The sequence below is a fragment of the Littorina saxatilis genome, linkage group LG9 (genome assembly GCF_037325665.1).
Source record: "Littorina saxatilis isolate snail1 linkage group LG9, US_GU_Lsax_2.0, whole genome shotgun sequence".
Lineage (NCBI taxonomy): Eukaryota > Metazoa > Mollusca > Gastropoda > Littorinimorpha > Littorinidae > Littorina > Littorina saxatilis.
In genome coordinates, this window is record NC_090253.1 from 7,983,685 (window position 1) to 8,002,863 (window position 19,179).

General features: G+C 40.4%; 1 protein-coding gene across 1 annotated transcript in view; it reads right to left on the reverse strand.

Annotated features, from left to right (window-relative positions):
- Positions 1–14,078, reverse strand: part of LOC138975192 (A disintegrin and metalloproteinase with thrombospondin motifs like) — a gene marked incomplete at its 3' end in the record, with an annotated part of 32,714 nt that extends 18,636 nt beyond the window's left edge. Inside the window, 7 exon segments of the mRNA XM_070347850.1 lie at positions 3,938–4,015; positions 4,805–4,898; positions 5,976–6,123; positions 6,638–6,959; positions 7,989–8,078; positions 9,595–9,785; positions 13,865–14,078.
- Between the last annotated feature and the right edge of the window lie 5,101 nt (positions 14,079–19,179).

A 19,179-nucleotide genomic window follows, 5' to 3' on the forward strand; every position in this document is an offset into this window, starting at 1 on the left:
TCTCCATCATTTGCTGATTCCAAAAACATATAAATATGTTATATTCGGATTAAAAACAAGCTCTGAAAATTAAATATATAAAAATTATTATCAAATTTTTTTTTTCGAAATCAATTTAAAAACACTTTCATCTTATTCCTTGTCGGTTCCTGATTCCAAAAATATATAGATATGATATGTTTGGATTAAAAACACGCTCAGAAAGTTAAAACAAAGAGAGGTACAGAAAAGCGTGCTATCCTTCTCAGCGCAACGAATACCCCGCTCTTCTTGTCAATTCCACGTGTTCTGTGAGTTCGACAGCTACTTGACTAAATATTGTATTTTCGCCTTACGCGACTTGTTTAATATGCCATGAGAGTAGGTGAATTCCTTTACTTGCAGAACGACGCAAGCTTGTTAATCGATTATATACTACATACGTGAGAGACACCATGCACTTATGAGATAACAATATCGCCCAAATCGCACGTGTCACAAGTGAATAGAATACTACAAGTTAACATCACTGCTCATTGGCTCTATCGACGCCCGTTTTTTACCGCTTGCTTCCATTTATATAATAAACCGTCCATAGATCGTCGTCCTCCCGAACAAAATTCATTGTATGTCATCGAGAACAGAGGATTTTATGTAGGGAAATCCTTTCATGCAATGACGTCAGGGCCTTTCGGCGATTGGTCAATGCATTTCGTAGCCATAATTTCGGTCACGCTTGAAATTATCGCTTTCTTTCTTTATTTGGTGTTTAACGTCGTTTTCAACCACGAAGGTTATATATCGCGACGAGAAATTATCGCTACTTGATATTGCTTTCCAAACTTATATACGAAGTGAACGGAAGCATATGGTCAGTAATCAACTTAACTTGCCTTGAACAGTGAGATTAAAGAGAACAGTACACAAATACGAACGGAGAGACTCAGAAACTCTAGTCGAGTCAATACTGATCGCCCACGCCCGAGAACTCAAGTGTGGTATTTGAAGTAAAAATCTCCATAGATCAGTTAGTAAAGCGCCCGTTTCAGTGATGTCCATAACTTTTGTGGTCCCGGGTTCATCCCTCTTCGACGACAATTTTTTTTTCTGAACTCGTAATTCTTGTATTTTATTCTTTCCAAACTTTTTTGATGATGAAATGAATCGAAATAATAAAAAAAAGTTGCATAATTATTGAGAACTTCCAGCGGGACAATATCCCCAGTTTTACCTATTCATTTTGTTTTTAGTAACATCGGCTTTGGTGAAATTTGATTGCCCGATAGGCAACACCGCGACTACATGTAATGATGATATATCAAGAAAACGTACAAAACACAAATACGAACGGGGAAACCGACGAATGAACAAAAAATTAATGCTCGATTCGAGAACCCGGGCACGTGGCAGTTATGTTGGCAGTTCAAGTCTTAGTCATGTCGTTTGCCTTGTTGTAGAGTGGTAAGATGTTTGCCTCATAAGCCGGCGGTCTCGAATTAGAGTCCCCTAATTTGCAAGACTTTTCTGGCAAAACATGATTTTTCTACTTTTTCTCTCTTCTTTTTTTAACTCTATATTATTGTATTTTATTCTTTTTGATTTATCCCAAAGGTTTTGAGTCGTGTATTGAAAATCGAACATAGTGCGTGACGGGTGCGGTGGCGGGGTGGTAAGACGTCGGCCTCTTAATCGGAAGGTCGAGGGTTCGAATCCCGGCCGCGGCCGCCTGGTGGGTTAAGTGTGGAGATTTTTGCGATCTCCCACGTCAACTTATGTGCGTATCCCCTTCGTGTGTACACGCAAGCACAAGACCAAGTGCGCACGGAAAAGATCCTGTAATCCATGTCAGAGTTCGGTGGGTTATAGAAACACGAAAATACACAACATGCTTCCTACGAAAGCGGCGTATGGCTGCCTAAATGGCGGGGTAAAAACGGTCATACACGTAACATTCTACTCGTGCAAAAACACGAGTGTACGTGGGAGTTTCAACAGAAAGCAGAAGAAGAACATAGTGCGTAAGTGCCCTTGAACAGCTTTCCCAGATTCCCGTATTCTATTTTAAGTACGGGATATTCCCAAAGAAAGGTCAAAGGGCATATGTATCACCGCGTGTCGACTGCTGGTAATAGCAGTTCAGTACTTCTATTATATCATGTAAATGGGGTCGTGTCAAACTAGTCTGGTAGGCCTGATTTTCCGTTGCTCGTCATGCCACAGACACCAAGACAAACGTCATTATAGGAACACATCTGCGCCTGCTGTTTACCCTGAGATAATGTTTAGAACCAACACATAACGCTACTCTTTCTTGGGAGACGTTTCTTTGCTTTGACGTCAAAGATTGCACAAGTTTTGGAAGAGATCGAGGTTCAAAAGAAGCGTGTTCAACTTGGACGTGTCGATTTAGGAATATTTGGAGCAGAAGGCACGCAAGTACAGTCTATAGTATAAACAGCAACTACCTTACTTGCTGGGTGATACCAGGTTTACTGTCGTTGCTTTTTCAAATATTTAAAAGCTCCCTTTTGCTCGAATTTCAATAATTATCTAAAAAAAATATAAACAAAATACAAATCGTGTAAACTTGTTATGACAAAGCAAGCCAAGCAGTATTCTCTATTTCGTCTTTATTCAAAGAGCAACATTTTTTTATTACCAATTTTTTTTCTCACATTCGTTAATTCTTATGTGAATACAACAAGCGTGCATATCATTGCTTTGGAGAACACGTGTAGATACAACAAGGTAACATAATCAGCAAATAACAAAATAGAAAACGCTATGAAGCTTGGCAATATCTGGTCCAAATATGTCAATATCTTTTTTCTGCCAGGTGAATACTGGCATCAACCAGGGCTGGTTTAACAACCGGAAAACTGTGTCGAGAAATTGTTGGCACTCACTCAGAAGTTCAGAGAATGTATGTACATTACATTATCTACTGAACATAAAGAACGCGCTGATTTCACAATCAAAGAACTGTGTCAACAAACTTTGCAACTTGGCACTCGCTCAAACGTTCAGAGAATGCACCCACATTATAGTGCCTACACATTCAAGTCATAACCCTTTAATAATTAGTTAACTGTTTTTGGCTGACGGCATTTCTAACTTTACAAAGGCTTACAAATGCTTGCTCAGTCAAGCTGATCTAAAACGTGGATTTTCCAGACCCCCCGCAGATCTCATTAATCATTCGTAAGTACACTGTAAACTTAAGTTTTCCACTTGTGCACTAGTTGCGAACATTGTGTGAAATACTATATGATTCTACCAGCAAAAGCATCATGCGTGGTAAACACTTAATGGTATTTTTCATGTGTGCTACTTTTTCAAATAGAGTTACTAGAGTTCGTCACACAGTATTAATTCACAACCGGCACGGTTGGCCTAGTGGTAAGGCGTCCGCCCCGTGATCGGGAGGTCGTGGAATCGAACCCCGGCCGGGTCATACCTAAGACTTTAAAATTGGCAATCTAGTGGCTGCTCCGCCTGGCGTCTGGCATTATGGGGTTAGTGCTAGGACTGGTTGGTCCGGTGTCAGAATAATGTGACTGGGTGAGACATGAAGCCTGTGCTGCGACTTCTGTCTTGTGTGTGGCGCACGTTATATGTCAAAGCAGCACCGCCCTGATATGGCCCTTCGTGGTCGGCTGGGCGTTAAGCAAACAAACAAACAATTAATTCACAACTGGTTACAACAATTTGTGTTCAAAAGGTGGAACATTTAAGTTTACGGTGTACAGATTTGAATGTAGAGAATGAGAACTAACATAATTATCGTTAAATTCATGGAAACATTTTTTACGCTTTAAAACGCCCACAACGTGATGTCTATTATTCGCACATTGCGAAATCTTTGAAAGGATCCAGTTGGAGAAAATTGACAGCGCAAGGAAAAACGTACGTCAGAAACTGGACATTTTAGACAAATTCAAAAAGTACTCTGACTTACCTCTGCGATAACAATTCCCACAAGTCGTACATATATAGTAAACGGTAGTGTGGTGAGCGACTTATACGTCAGATCTATCTGTAAAGGAAAAATGTCACACATGCTAATTTCAAAAAGTGTGTTTTTAAAAATAATAATGCTTTGTGACGACTGTTGATGAAGTACAAATTGTAGAATAAAAAAAATAAAAAGATAAGTTGTTGGAACGTTTGTTATTAACAAAACAATACGTTACAGTCACAAATATATCGACCCAACGGTCATTTAAGTGCACTGACAAACAATACGTGGACAAAACGTAGCTAGACGGAATGTGCGCCGCTTACTAGAAAGTCACACGCGATTAAATAAATAAATAAGAAATCATTCTCTTTGATTGCATCAACGCACACAACCCAAAACCATTCACTATGCCATTTAAAATCGCAAGACACAAAACTGTGGGAAACAACGAGGCAGCTTTTTACACCCCCGGTATAGGGGTGTGTATAGGTTTCGGTCGATGTGTTTGTGTGTTTGTGTGTTTGTGTTCGCATATATCTCAAGAATGAACGGACCGATCGTCACCAAACTTGGTGAACAGGTTCTATACATTCCTGAGACGGTCCTTACAAAAATTGGGACCAGTCAAACACACGGTTAGGGAGTTATTGGTGGATTAAGATTCTACAAGGACTTATAGAGAAACATATTCATGGTCAAAGGGAAATAACCTTTTCAGTTGGTGGCAGTGAGAATGGGTGCAGTGAGAATGGTTATTTCCCTTTGACCAAAGGGGGTGTTTTTCCTACCTCGAAGGAATTTTTTGTTGTTTTGTGATTATGTTCGTCCTTGCTATAAACACGGTGTATGACCTATGATGCTCACCTCGTTAAAGACCAGAGCATAGTATTGTTTGATATTCTCCAACGTATCTTGTCGTTTGCCTTCATCGCTTGTCTCGTTGCTTCGTCCCAGCCATCTGAAGGTCGAAAAGGGACGATTCAAATTCATGGAATACACGCATGCACGCACCTACACATGCATACACAAACTCCCCCCCCCCCTCTCTCTCTCAGTCTCTCTCTCTCTGTCTCTCTCTTCCTCTCTCTCTCTCTCTGTCTCTCTCTCTCTCTCTCTCTCTCTCTCTCTCTCTCTCTCTCTCTCTCTCTCTCTCTCTCTCTCTCTCTCTCTAGCTCTCTCCCCACACTCACACACACACACACGCACGCACACACACACACTCACACGCGCACACACACACACATACACACACACATAAACACACACGCACACACACACACACACACACACACACACACACACCCCTCCGAAACAAACCTAACAAAGTTACGAATCTACGAACTTTGCTTTGTGTCAAGAGAGACAGCTCTTTTGGAATCTCAACGGTGTTTATTTAAAGGCTGCCATACTCGTAGCGTTCATTAATTAATTCATATTGTTTACATGTGCCAATAATGTTATAAAACTGTACCTAAGGGGATATAATAACGATTGGCTGTAGCTTTCGAACACAGAAACAATTATTTCAGTATTGCAAAGTGGTGTTTATAGTGTCGAATGTAAACAGAACAGTCTCAAACGCCATCTTTGGTTTACGAAACGTCACGAAGTGACGTCAACGGTCTAAAAATAGCCCAAGTCCTGGAGAACTGTTGCTAAACAATGCAATAAAGAATTAATTATTTCTCGTAATTGGTAAGGATATCAAACCTAAAACTTTGCAGGAAGCTTAATTTATACATACCCGCAACGATGGGAAAAGCCCTGGAAGTAATTAAACTAATTAAATAGGACTATGTCAGCCTATAAAATGTGTATTTGTCAGTCTTTTAAACATTGACTATGAGTTTCGTGTAAGTATGCTGCTGTTGCTGCCTTTTTTGTGTTTCGGTTTCGCGTTATTGTTGTTCTTCTTGCTTATGCTGTGATTGTTTAAGTTGTTAGTAATGGTAATCGTATGGGGAGTGGTGGTGGTGGTGTTATTGTGTGTATTTTTTTTAACTCTAACTCAATTCAAAGCTATTTTTAAACTTACTCAGAATACACACCAAAGTCTGCAACCGCCAGAACATCCACAAACACGTCTTCGGGTACAGTTCGCTTTCTTCGAGAGTAGTCTGTGGATTCTTGTTCTGCCTGGCTGAGTTTGAGTTCTTCTGTAAGGCTGTCGGCGACGTCATTGACTAAATTGGAAAAACAATATTTGTGGAAGCCGAATCACAAGTTGTTGTTTTTACCTTGAACATTGAAAATATAATTCGACTGTTGTTCCCCACACCAATGCAACCAAGAAATACAAGAGTTCCATTTGTTCCGTGCTTCATTTTGCTTTGTATGCCTTAGTTCCTGTTTTTACTCCCATCAAATCATTTTTGTGTGAGTCAGTTAAGGAAAAACAAACTGGTTTCTATATGTGTGTACTTTAACATTCACAAATCAGCATAAATAACTCAAACGAACACACACACACACACACACACACACACACACACACACACACACACACACACACACACACACAAACAACCAACTAAACAAGCAAAATATGTTAACGAGCACAGTCACAAACCATCCTGCATTACAAACAATCGTATCAACTATGTGTATTCTAAAACATACCAGGAAAACCGTTGTCCTGTAAATAGTCAGAGAAGTTATACGCCAACTCTTGGACGGAAAATCTCAGATAAAACTTACCAGGAAAACCGTAGACCTATAAATAGTCTGTGACGTTATACACCAACTCTTGGACGGAAAATCTCAGATAAAACTTACCAGGAAAATCGCAGTCCTGTAAATAGTCTGTGACGTTATACACCAACTCTTGGACGGAAAATCTCAGATAAAACTTACCAGGAAAATCGCAGTCCTGTAAATAGTCTGTGACGTTATACACCAACTCTTGGACGGAAAATCTCAGATAGAACTTGTCAGCATGAACACTCCTCCGTCGTGATAGCTTTGTGCTGAAGTCACTTTTAACGTGAAACATCCCGTGCTTTGTAATCACCACACCTTCCTGAAAAAGATTCAAGTCAATGCAACTTTATTATCTGAGTGTAACAAACTGAAATGTGTCTTTTGGCTCGTGTACAAATTACATCACACACAAAAACACTCTCATGTGTAAACATAAAGTGGACACATCAACACACATATAACACAACCACGCATCTTCATACCCGCACATCACAAACATAGCCACGTGTACACTCTCAATTGTCAGTTATAATGATAATACATTATGATTAATAGCGTAGCTGGTCAATTCAAAACTATGCTCAAAATAAAATATATATGTAAAAGACTTCTTTAAAATATAAGCAGAAGCAAGGCAGTAAACGCTTCTTCTGTAAAATACAGTTGATATATCTCGTGTATCAAACAGGCTCTCTCTTTCTCTCTCTCTCTCTCTCTCTCTCTCTCTCTCTCTCTCTCTCTCTCTCTCTCTCTCTCTCTCTCTCTCTCTCTCTCTCTCTCTCTCTCTCTCTCTCTCTCTTACTCTCTCTCTCTCTCTCTCTCTCTCTCTCTCTCTCTCTGCAAGGACAGATTGAAAGAAAAGGCGTAGCCTTAAATCTTAATCCTTGTTAAATAAAGTTCAATTCTATTCAATTCAATTCTCTCTCTCTCTCTCTCTCCCCCCCCCCCCTCTCGCTCTCTCCCCCTCTCTATCTCTCTCTCCCCCTCTCTCTCTCTTTCTCTCTCTTGCTCTCTCTCTCTCTCTCGCTCTCTCACTCCCTCCCTCCCTCACTCACTCTCTCCTTCCCTCTCTCTCTCTCTCCCTCTCTCTCCCTCTGTCTCTCTCTCTCTCTCTCGCTCTCTCTCTCTCACTCTCTCTCTCTTGCTCTCTCTCTCTCTCTCTCTGTCCCTCCCTCCCTTCCCCCTCCCTCCCTCCCTCTCTCTCTCCCTCTCTCTCTCTCCCTCTGTCTGTCTCTCTCGCTCTCTCTCTCTCTCTATCTCTCTCGGTCTCTCGCTCTCACTCTCTCTCTCTCACTCTCTCTCTCTCTCTCACTCTGTCTGTGTGGGAGTTTTTAGGTTTTCGACTTACCAGAACTTTAGCAGTGTTCCCCTCCTCGTCCGTTTTTGAAGCCAAAATAAACGATGCACCATTGTCTCTGTCTTGGTACAAGTGAAAGGTCTGTAAGTAACGATACAAAAAAAATGTTTTCAGTAATAATACAATCGTCAAAATATGTAAATGAAGAGGATTTCGTCAAAAAGAATAAAATGCAAAATATAAAAATACGAATTTTGTGAAGATATAATTATGTTGATGTATGATAGTGGATGCGAGAGAGTGCTGTGTAAATGTCGACGTATTTTTATCCGTCTGTTTGATTTGAGAAAATTCTTACTATCCTTCGTTTTATTAAAATGTAGAATACCGTCTAGGAAGGATGAGAAGATTATTCTGAAATCGAAAGGAGAGGCACAGGCACATGAATCCTAACAGGGAGGATATTAGCGTACTCCTAAGAGTCCACTAACATATCAGGCGCACTCACTCTATCCAATAAAATGCTTTCGTTTTATCACGTGACAGACGATAATTATTTGTATTACTATATTGATTTTTAAAGGGCGCAAATACTACTTTAGTTCTAAGCCCCTTACAAAACTAAAGAAAGAAGAAACACACACACAAATAATGTTGTAATACATTACAGATGATCACAGTTCACACGGATTATACAGGGTGACCAAAGCAATGCAACCCACACAAAATGCGAATAACTTCTGCATTTGTTCAAACAATACATTCATATTAGGAAAAAAAAATAGTCTGTTTACGGTAACATAGGCCAAAAAAATAGGGTCGGTAGGTCGGGATTTGTTTGTTTTTTTTCCCAAAAAAACATATTTTTAAGTTATTTTGCCAAAAAACAAAGACTTTCCCCCCCCCCCCCCCCCCCCCCCAAATGCCAAAAAAAAGTCTAGGGTCGCGCGAAAAAATAGGGTCGGTCGGGATACCGTAAACATACTTTTTTTTTTGTGCCTTAGGTGTACACTACTCTCAGCTTATATATGTTGGAATTACCAAGTCGTCTGACGTGTGTGCTCTTTTGAAGACAATATCAGGGATCGGCTTGTCAATAGAAGGTGTGGAAGGTTTTAATAGAGCGAGCGTGCGACCCCCTCAATGTGAAACGTACTGTTTAGCCGATCCCTGAATTTGGATATTTGTTTCAAACGAGCTCAACGATCAGACCACTTCACCTATTAGCTTGACACTTGACACTTGGTGATTTTATCATGCCTAAGCTGAAGTTAATGTTCAACTAATATGAGTTGGGTTGCTTTTTTTTTTTTTTGGCGGGGGGGGGGGGGGGGGGGGGGGGGGGTCACCCTCAACTCAACTCAACTCAAATTTTATTGGCTTCAATTTTCACATAGAAGAATTTGTCTTGCGCTTGGGATTAAGACATAGGCAGAAAGTAAGAGTATAACATATAAAAACAGCATTCATATCACATTTCATGTATCACACACAGTAATCACTACTATAGGCCTAGGCCTACAGATATCACATTGTCTCTCTCGCTCTCTCTCTCTCTCAGATATCACCCTGTATATCTCGCAGACTGTTTTTCTTACTGGTGATCGAAGACCCTGTTATATTGAGCGTAATTAAAATAATAACTTTTCAAACAAACCATTTGAGATGTGGTCGTGTTTATGTCATAGTGTCCCCCCTCGTCTCGGTGTATCGTGAAGACGGGAAGGTTGGTGTCAAGGTTGGAAGCGGTTTCCAGTTTCAGATTGAGGTTACTGCTTCCAATGTTTACGGTAACATTCAGACAAGATGGGAAGACGCCCGCATGTTGACTTTGCAGGTTATCATGAGCTGAACATCAAAACAAACAGCAGTAAGAAATGTTGAAAAAGAAGAACAAGGGGTAAGATTTCCTGGTTGTTGTTTTTTGTACCAAACCATCCCGCGGTAGTTTGTCTTCAGTCGCGAGGATTTTAATGCAGCGTTTGTTATACGGAAGGAAACTTTGGCTGACTTTGGCTTTAATTGTATGCAATATCATGTACCTTTAGGCCCTACACCCTCACACACACACTCACACACACACTCACTCACACACACACACACACACACACGCGCGCGCGCGCACACACACACACACACATACCTATTTCTTGGATTTTGCTACCTAAGAAAAGGGGCATTACCACCCACCTAAGATTATTAATCAAAACAGTTTTTTGGAGAAATGCTCTGTTTTCTACAGTCATATGGGCGACAAAAACCCAAACTCATCAAATTTTAGTGAACTCACTCGACAGCACTACTATTCCAAATTTGGTTACCTAAAATTCAAACTTTAATCAATCGATTTGGCCAATTAACAAAAAGAAAAGATGGGCAAATGGGTCGCAAAATGTTTGTCAGAAGTCAGGAATATTGCCAATTTAAAGATTTGGTTTCATTACCACGGAATTTTGGTGGTAATTAAAAACCTTCTCTCCGGGTATACAGTCGTATTCTGGCCTTGCACTTAAAAAAAGCAAGAATGAAATTCGTTAGAAAAATTGCTGTAACTACTCTTCGGTAAAACATTGATGAAAGCTTCTTTGTCAAAACATTCTTTAGAACCTTTTCTAAGATCCCCAAAAAAGATTTCTGCCAAAACATGTAAAAAGTGCATTTTTGAAGATATTTTTCTTTGTCTCTAAAATCGGTGGTAGTAAGTCTGGACGGTTGCCTAAGAAATACTGAAACAACTTTTTTATGTTTCATTTTCACCCAACCATTATGCCTTGGACGTTTAGAGATAACTATAATGAAGCGATCTCCATTGACTTTTTTTGTGATGGGAATCAATTTTTTCCTGTAATGCCACTGGTCGTTTTCATACGCAACCAAATCCAACCAACTTTACTACCACGAGTTCATGTTTTACAAAAACACGTTGAATGGCCACCAACTTCCACCCATGTTGTTTTTACTCTTATTCTAGTCTATTTTAGATTAAATATCAATCATCTTTTTTGATGATGTGCGTTTAGTTTTTTACTGTGAAAATATTTTACGTCTCTAGGTAGCCGTTGTCATGGATTAGGGTTAGGGTTAGGGTTAGGGTGATTTTTTTTTCTTCAAATGTCATGTTTACGCAATGCACTTATCTATTACAATACCGGGCAGTAAAACTGCTCGTCGACAGTTGAGCAATATTTATGTCAGTATTTTTCTGTTTTTTTTTCGTCTGTAGTCTTTGACCTCATACCAACTGCACACAATATCCATAGAGTACGGTTTTACCGACAGTTGCAATGTTAAACATAGACGTGAATGGCCCGGAAAATATTTAATTATGATTTTAGAAACAAATTTGTAAAAACGGGTTTTTTTTAAAGTAAAAAAGTGAAAAGCTGTAATTCAGCACAAATGAAACCATTAAGCTATTGTCGTCCTCCGCTGTGACCCGAAGACCAAGTCGGTTAGAAATTACAATTTGTTCGGTCATTAAACCTTGTCTGCCGATTTGATATATCTTGGGGCTTGACGGAGACTGACTTGTCTTGTGCAAAATGATGACTGTGACGGTTTCAGTTCTGCCCGGTATCATGTTGGAAAATATTTCTTCCCATGCACTCGTATAATTTCCAGTTAATCTGCAATTGTGCGAACAATTTGGCAGCAGGCACCTTTGAACTCTTCACTTGAACAAATTTATTGGTAAATATTTAAACTTTTTTTTTTAAATAATGAATTTGATGCTTGGAAATCATATTTAGCGGTTCATTGTCAGTTTACAAAACATATCATATGACATTGAAATGAACTGATTAATTTTGACAACAAAAACGAAAAACACCACAATAACAACCATTAAAAACAAACAAACAAACAAACAAACGAAGCACACACACACACACTCAAACAGTGACTAATGACACTGACACACACCTACTGGCACTGACACTGAGTGCCATACCACAGTAAGACTCAGTACGAGCTCTAGACGAAACTTATTTTTTTAAACACATGTCATAGCACGCTGTTTGACGATCAAAAGCATTTTTACTTATGAGTTTCTGTAGTTTAGTCTTGTGGGGTGTTTCCGTATTTATTTTGTTCATTTTTCAATCAATCAATCAATCAATATGAGGCTTATATCGCGCGTATTCCGTGGGTACAGTTCTAAGCGCAGGGATGTATGTTTTTATTTTTTTTAATTAATTATTTTTATGCAATTTATATCGCGCACATATTCAAGGCGCTTGGATTTATTTATGCCGTGTGAGATGGAATTTTTTTACACAATACATCACGCATTCACATCGGCCAGCAGATCGCAGCCATTTCGGCGCATATCCTACTTTTCACGGCCTATTATTCCAAGTCACACGGGTATTTTGGTGGACATTTTTATCTATGCCTATACAATTTTGCCAGGAAAGACCCTTTTGTCAATCGTGGGATCTTTAACGTGCACACCCCAATGTAGTGTACACGAAGGGACCTCGGTTTTTCGTCTCATCCGAAAGACTAACACTTGAACAGGAGAAAATTGCTAACGCCCTGACCCAGAGTCGAACTCGCAACCTCTCGCTTCCGCGCAAGTGCGTTACCACTCGGCCACCCAGTCCCTTGTCTTTATATAAAAAAAAAATAGAGGATCTGTCAGTGTCATTGGTCCTTACATCGAACGTTTGGTTTGGGGGCTTGATAGGTCTACTCAATTTCTGGTAAAGTTTTGAAAATAAATTCAGCAGGAGCTTTTACTTTACACTTTCTGTTCTCAATAGAAAAACAACCCCACTAAAACATTAGTAACATTTCCACAAGTGCAAGTAACATTTCCACAAATGCGAGTAACAATCCACAATATTCTTTAGGTTACATTCCATTGTGGGTAACAATCCACAAATAAGGTAGCAATCCAGATCTGGAGTGAAGGAACCATCCACTGTGATAGGACACAATCCACCAGTTAAGTTGCCATCCACATGTGGATGGCCACCTAAATAGGCCTTAGGTCGCCAATCGTGTGGAAAGCAGAATGCACACACACTCACACACACACACACACACACACACACACACACACACACAATCGGTCCCTCTCAATTCGAGGCAATGTTGCAGTCTACCAACATGAATATGACAATACAAGAAAGAAAGAAACAAGTCGCGTAAGGCGAAATTACAACATTTAGTCAATCTGTCGAACCCACAGAATAAAACTGAACGCACTGCATTTTTTTTCACCAAGACCAAACACTTTCAACTCAAAGCCATCACGTTCCCTACACAAGGCTTTGATAACGAACGGATAAGGGGCGTAACTCCTTAGTCATATTACAGTTGAAAATTCAAAGCGGGTCGGCTTACTCAATTTCTGGCATCAGAGGCTTGATATAAATTAGAAAAACAAATGGTTGGACCCATCATGGACCAACTAAAACGCTGTAGGGCAGAATTAATATTTTGATGGTATTTTTGAACGTTCTCAGCGTCACTGTAGGAAGTGGCGTTCTCAGCGTGCAGAAAGTGAGCGTCAAGTCCCTTTGTATCAACAACGAAAATCTTTGCATCTTTGAATGAATCGAAACGCACGAGTCTTACCACTTACCAAAGACATTTATCGAAAAAATGAAAACAACGTCCGGGGATATCATACCCAGGAACTCTCATGTCAAATTTCATAAAGATCGGTCCAGTAGTTTACTCTCAATCGCTCTACACACACACACGCACGCACACACACACACAGACACACACACACACACACACACACACACACACACACACACACACACGCATACACACACACACACACACACACACAGACACGACCTCGTCTCGATTCCCCCTCTATGTTAAAACATTTAGTCAAAATTTTACTAAATGTAAAAACGAAAAAGAAGGAAAATATCATAAAAACTAACACATAATATACAAATACTTACATCCACAAATTGTCACGACTGCTAAGATTCCAGTAAGCGCCATTATGTTCGATACGAAACTTCGTATTTCAGAAAGTTATAGTTACTCACACCAGAGACATCGAGTGTGCGTCTCCGATCACACTGAAACACCCTGGGTTTGTTTTTTTTCTCCAAAGGATTGTCCCGATCGGGCTCGTGTGTTCCTTTATCATTAAGATAAGTATTCTCTTTTAATCCAGGAAGTCTGTACTTAACGCTCAATGGGTGTAATTATCGACGTTCGACTCACGATACAGCGCACAGTTACGTAGACTTACGTCTGCTTAGCACTGACCTATAGATAGGTCGCTTTACCTTCTAACGGACTTCCTGGAAAATGAGTGAACATACCCAGTATGACAAGTAAGCGATTGAAGAAAGACCGGACATATCTGCCCAGCAACCAAACAAACAGTCTTAGGGTCGGGATGGGGGTTGTGAGGGAGGGGAGGGGGAGAGCAGAGGGGTGAGGGGGGGGGGGGAATAATTATATGCCCTTTGCAACAACAACAGAATACAGAATACAGAATCTTTAATTGCTCAAGGTTAGGAATTTGTGATGACATTGCGGTTAAGAAACATTTCAATCCAGCCATATACACCAACACACGCATCATTTATACAAACTGATCAACAACATTAATTTAAAAACAACACTGGACAGCATAAGTATAAAAATACATTCACTAAAACTAGCAGTATACACTCAAGCTTCCTCGCCTCACACACACACACACACACACACACACACACACACACACACACACACACACATGCACGCACGCGCACACACACGCACACACACACACACGTCAATGCCTCATGCATTTGTATAACGTGACAGACATCGCAGTCGCTGCTAGAAATAACAAAAATAACAAACTAAAACATGAAATGCAATACACATAGATCTGATGGTCAGCGAATTATATCACACACAGACACACACACACACACACACACACACACACACACACACACACACACACACACACACACACACACACACACACACACACACACCTCTACCTGCAGAAGAGGTGCGTCCGGTTTCAACTCTAGCAGACAGTCTTTCCGCTCCTATCATACAAATCTACCAGAGACCGTAGATTACACCCTACAGTATCTGATTCTACCTATCACTGCTAACACAAACGATGATTTTAAATGATTATATTCTGCTAATCTTCCGACGAAAGCGATGATAATAGTGCAACGTCTGTCCTTGATCAACAAAACGTCCGAACTCAAAAGGTGTCCGTCGCGCAGGGGGGGGGGGGGGGGGGGGGGGGGTAATTAACTGAACAGCAAAGGGACGCTGTTGCATGTTTGTGAGACTTGCTTGTTCATGTTTCCCTAAGTTGAAAAGTGACTTTTGGTCAGTCATAATGGAGAAACTATTCACAAAACAAGATGTTGCTTTTGGCTATGTCTCATTGTTACCTTCTTTCTTGCGTAGAAAAAATAAATGGCGCAAAAGATTAAGAGCGGAACTCAGTTGGAAGAAGTATCCGCTCATCAATTTGTTTATGATGTTTAAGTGTTGGTGGATCTTTCACAACAGAGTGACTCTTCTTTAGTTTGCTGCGACGAGTTCATTTGGTTTAAGCGTGTTTTTATTAATTTCTTGTATACATGTTATATACAGTAACAACATTAAGAACGTTAACAAGCAGACTGCTTATGGACGAGTTCATTTCGACATAGAATAACAGCCATTGGTTATTCAATTGTCCTGGTGCATGTAACATTCATACATACATACTTATGCTGCTCTTACACTGTGCCGAATATCCTTGTGATTATGAACATGTTGTATTCGGCGAAAAAAAGAGACGAATGGACAGGACAAATATTGAAAATTCGAAGCCTTACACACATACTCTCCTTATGCTGCTCGAAGCCTTACAAATCCTTGCGAATGTCTTACGAATAGTTGCGAGTGCTTACGAATTTATACCGATCATTGCGAACGCATATGAATCAGCATACACATTTCTTGCGAATGTATTACGAATTTTGCGCGTGGCCTTGCGAGTGTCGCGAGTGCTTGCAAACACGTTCAATCGAGTGCCATAAAAGCTCTTGCGATCGCGTCTTTTCGTCACTTGTTCTTCATAAATATCAGCAGCCAGATAGTACACATCATTTCATCATGCCAAGACCTAACGTCTCGTTGCGAATGCTTTGCGAGCGCTACGAATACATAGCGATTTTTACGAATGGCTTGCGATGAATACGAATGGCTTGTGAATACTTACGAGTACAGTGTGAAAAAAGGAAGAATATGCCTTCCTTGCGAATATTCGGAGCATGTTGCTAATTTTCGAAACAGACTGTTGGCGAATGGTTAAGAACATTTACGAATGGCTTGCGACCATGTCCCGATTATTACGAATTATTGGCGAATTCTATTCGCAAGGGCAATTCGGCACAGTGTAAGAGCAGCATTACAAATACAATACAATAATAAACAACAACAAAACGGCTAATATGATTAAAATAACTAGTCAAACTCATCACAGATATACAGGTCACTAAAACAGCTCTTATCATATCTTTCAACTTAAAGGTACATTGAAGTTTTCATTTTTCTAAATGCATGCTAATTTTGTTTCTGTTCAATCGGACAGGGACCGGCACGGTTGGCCTAGTGGTAAGGCGTCCGCCCCGTGATCGGGAGGTCGTGGGTTCGAACCCCGGCCGGGTCATACCTAAGACTTTAAAATTGGCAATCTAGTGGCTGCTCCGCCTGGCGTCTGGCATTATGGGGTTAGTGCTAGGACTGGTTGGTCCGGTGTCAGAATAATGTGACTGGGTGAGACATGAAGCCTGTGCTGCGACTTCTGTCTTGTGTGTGGCGCACGTTATATGTAAAAGCAGCACCGCCCTGATATGGCCCTTCGTGGTCGGCTGGGCGTTAAGCAAATAAACCTAGTAATCGGACAGGGTACATCTTTATTTTTAAAACTCTTTCTGGTATGTCGCATAACAGCAGAACTAATATTTCAAATGACTTGAGATTTCGTGTGTAGTTTACGAAATGTGTTGGCACAAATCACTGAAAGTTTGAAGACAATGCGTTAAACGAGTTACTCAAATGTAACATTGTGTGTCTCATTACCCGCTAAAACGGCTTCAAAAACTGCCTTGTATGCCCTCTAAGAGGATTTACACCTACACCGCTCAGCATGCCTTAGTGTCCATGTTATACAAGATATGTGAACAAAACTGACTGTTTGGGGTACAGATGTAATAGTTCTGTCTAATGACATGCCGAACATGTTTCGATTCAGTTGTTCTGATTTGTTGTCGATTTTTATCGCGTAAACCTTGATTTTGCGAATTTGATTTTGATTTTGGGGGGTGTCTGTGTTTTAGGTTCCACTGTATCGATACTACGTCATGTAAACTAAATCTTTTTTTCTGAACGAGGCCCGGCAGGGGAAGCATCAGAAAGATCTGCCCTCAAACGCATCATTCTGTAACTGTATAGTTGTTTTTAAACTCCGCCTGGATGCACCCTAAAGGTCTTTCAGCCGGTGTAACACGAAATTTTTACTCCACGAAAAATTTACTCCGGTGTAAATATTTCGTACGAAATTCTTACTCCGAGTACACTTTTCGTACGAGAAAAGAACTCCCCAAGGCACGAAAAAATTACTCCCTCCACGAAATTTTTACTCCCCATTTTTTTTACTTCCACAAAAAACCTGGTACGCAAAAATGGGATGCGGGCGAGGGGATAATGCCAAGTGATCTCGCGCACACGAATGTCGCGCTACCCTCCTTCCACCCCTTCCAACACCAAGACTAACAGGCGACAAGGGAGTACAAATTTCGTACACCTGGCATGGGAAGTTAAATTGCTCGTGTTGGGGTGAAGTAATTTATTCGTTATTTATTCGTCAGGGGAGTAACATTTTTGTACAAAATGTTTACTCGGAACTCACCTGTCTTGGGGAGTAATTTTCTCGTGCAATGGGGGAGTGCTTTTTTCGTAAAGGGAGTAACTTTTTCGTACGAAATGTTTACTCCGGAGTAAAAATCTCGTGGGAGTAATTTTCTCGTGTTACACCGGTCCCAAGCCCGGATAAAGGAGGAGGGTTGGGCGTGGGGTTAGCAACTCCACCCCGCCAAAAAACCAACTTGCTACAGAAGCCGCAACAAAACCATGCGGCCCTATGCTCCACGGGGAGTCTACAGGAATAAATCAAGTAAGTCATAGTTGTTTTTATGACGAGTAGTGTATATCAAACATAAGAGAGTAGCTAGGTGTAATGGTAAAATCACACACACAAGAAGGTAAAATAATGTTTGCGTCGCTCGCCTGTTGAGGCAATACCTCTGGTCCATAAATAGCGTCATCGACTGGCTAATAAATGACGATTGTATGAATGGAACATGTTTGATTAATTAGGGCGCCGTGCCAATCTCGTCTTAATGTGAATATGAAAATCTGTCCATTTAGATCTAGTAACGGAGGCTAGATTAGACCTGTAAATGTACCATATTCTTGTATGTTTGCTAGTCCTGTAAACACGATTATTTGTGTGTGTGTGTGTGTGTGTGTGTGTGTGTGTGTGTGTGTGTGTGTGTGTGTGTGTGTGTGTGTGATGATTTTAATCAATCAATCAATCAATGAGGCTTATATCGCGCATATTCCGTGGATACAGTTCTAGGCGCTCTGCAGTGATGCCGTGTGAGATGAAATTTTATACGGCCAGTAGATTGCAGCCATGTCGGCGCATATTTACCTTTCACGGCCTTATTCCAAGTCACACGGGTATGGTAGACAATTATTAACTGTGCCTAAGCAATTTTGCCAGGAAAGACCCTTTTGTCAATCGTGGGATCTTTAACGTGCACACCCAATGTAGTTTACACGGGGGGTGGTTCGGACACCGAAGAGAGTCTGCACACAAAGTTGACTCTGTGAAATAAATTTCCGCCGAACCTGGGATCGAACTCGCGCTGACAGCGGCCAACTGAATACAAATCCAGCGCGCTACCAACTGAGCTATATCCTATGGCAATCCGAATGGTGCAAATGTCCCTTTTAGCTCTTGATGTCTAAATAACACATTATTTAGCTAAATAACGCGTTATTTAGCTAAACAATGCTTTATTTAGCTATATCATGCATTATTTAGCTAAATAATGCATTGTTTAAATTAAACAATGCATTATTTACAGATACAGAAAAAAGAGAGCCCAAAGCACTAAATAATGCATTGTTTAGCATAAATAAGAGATTGTGTTTGTAAATAACTCATTATTTATAAATAATTACG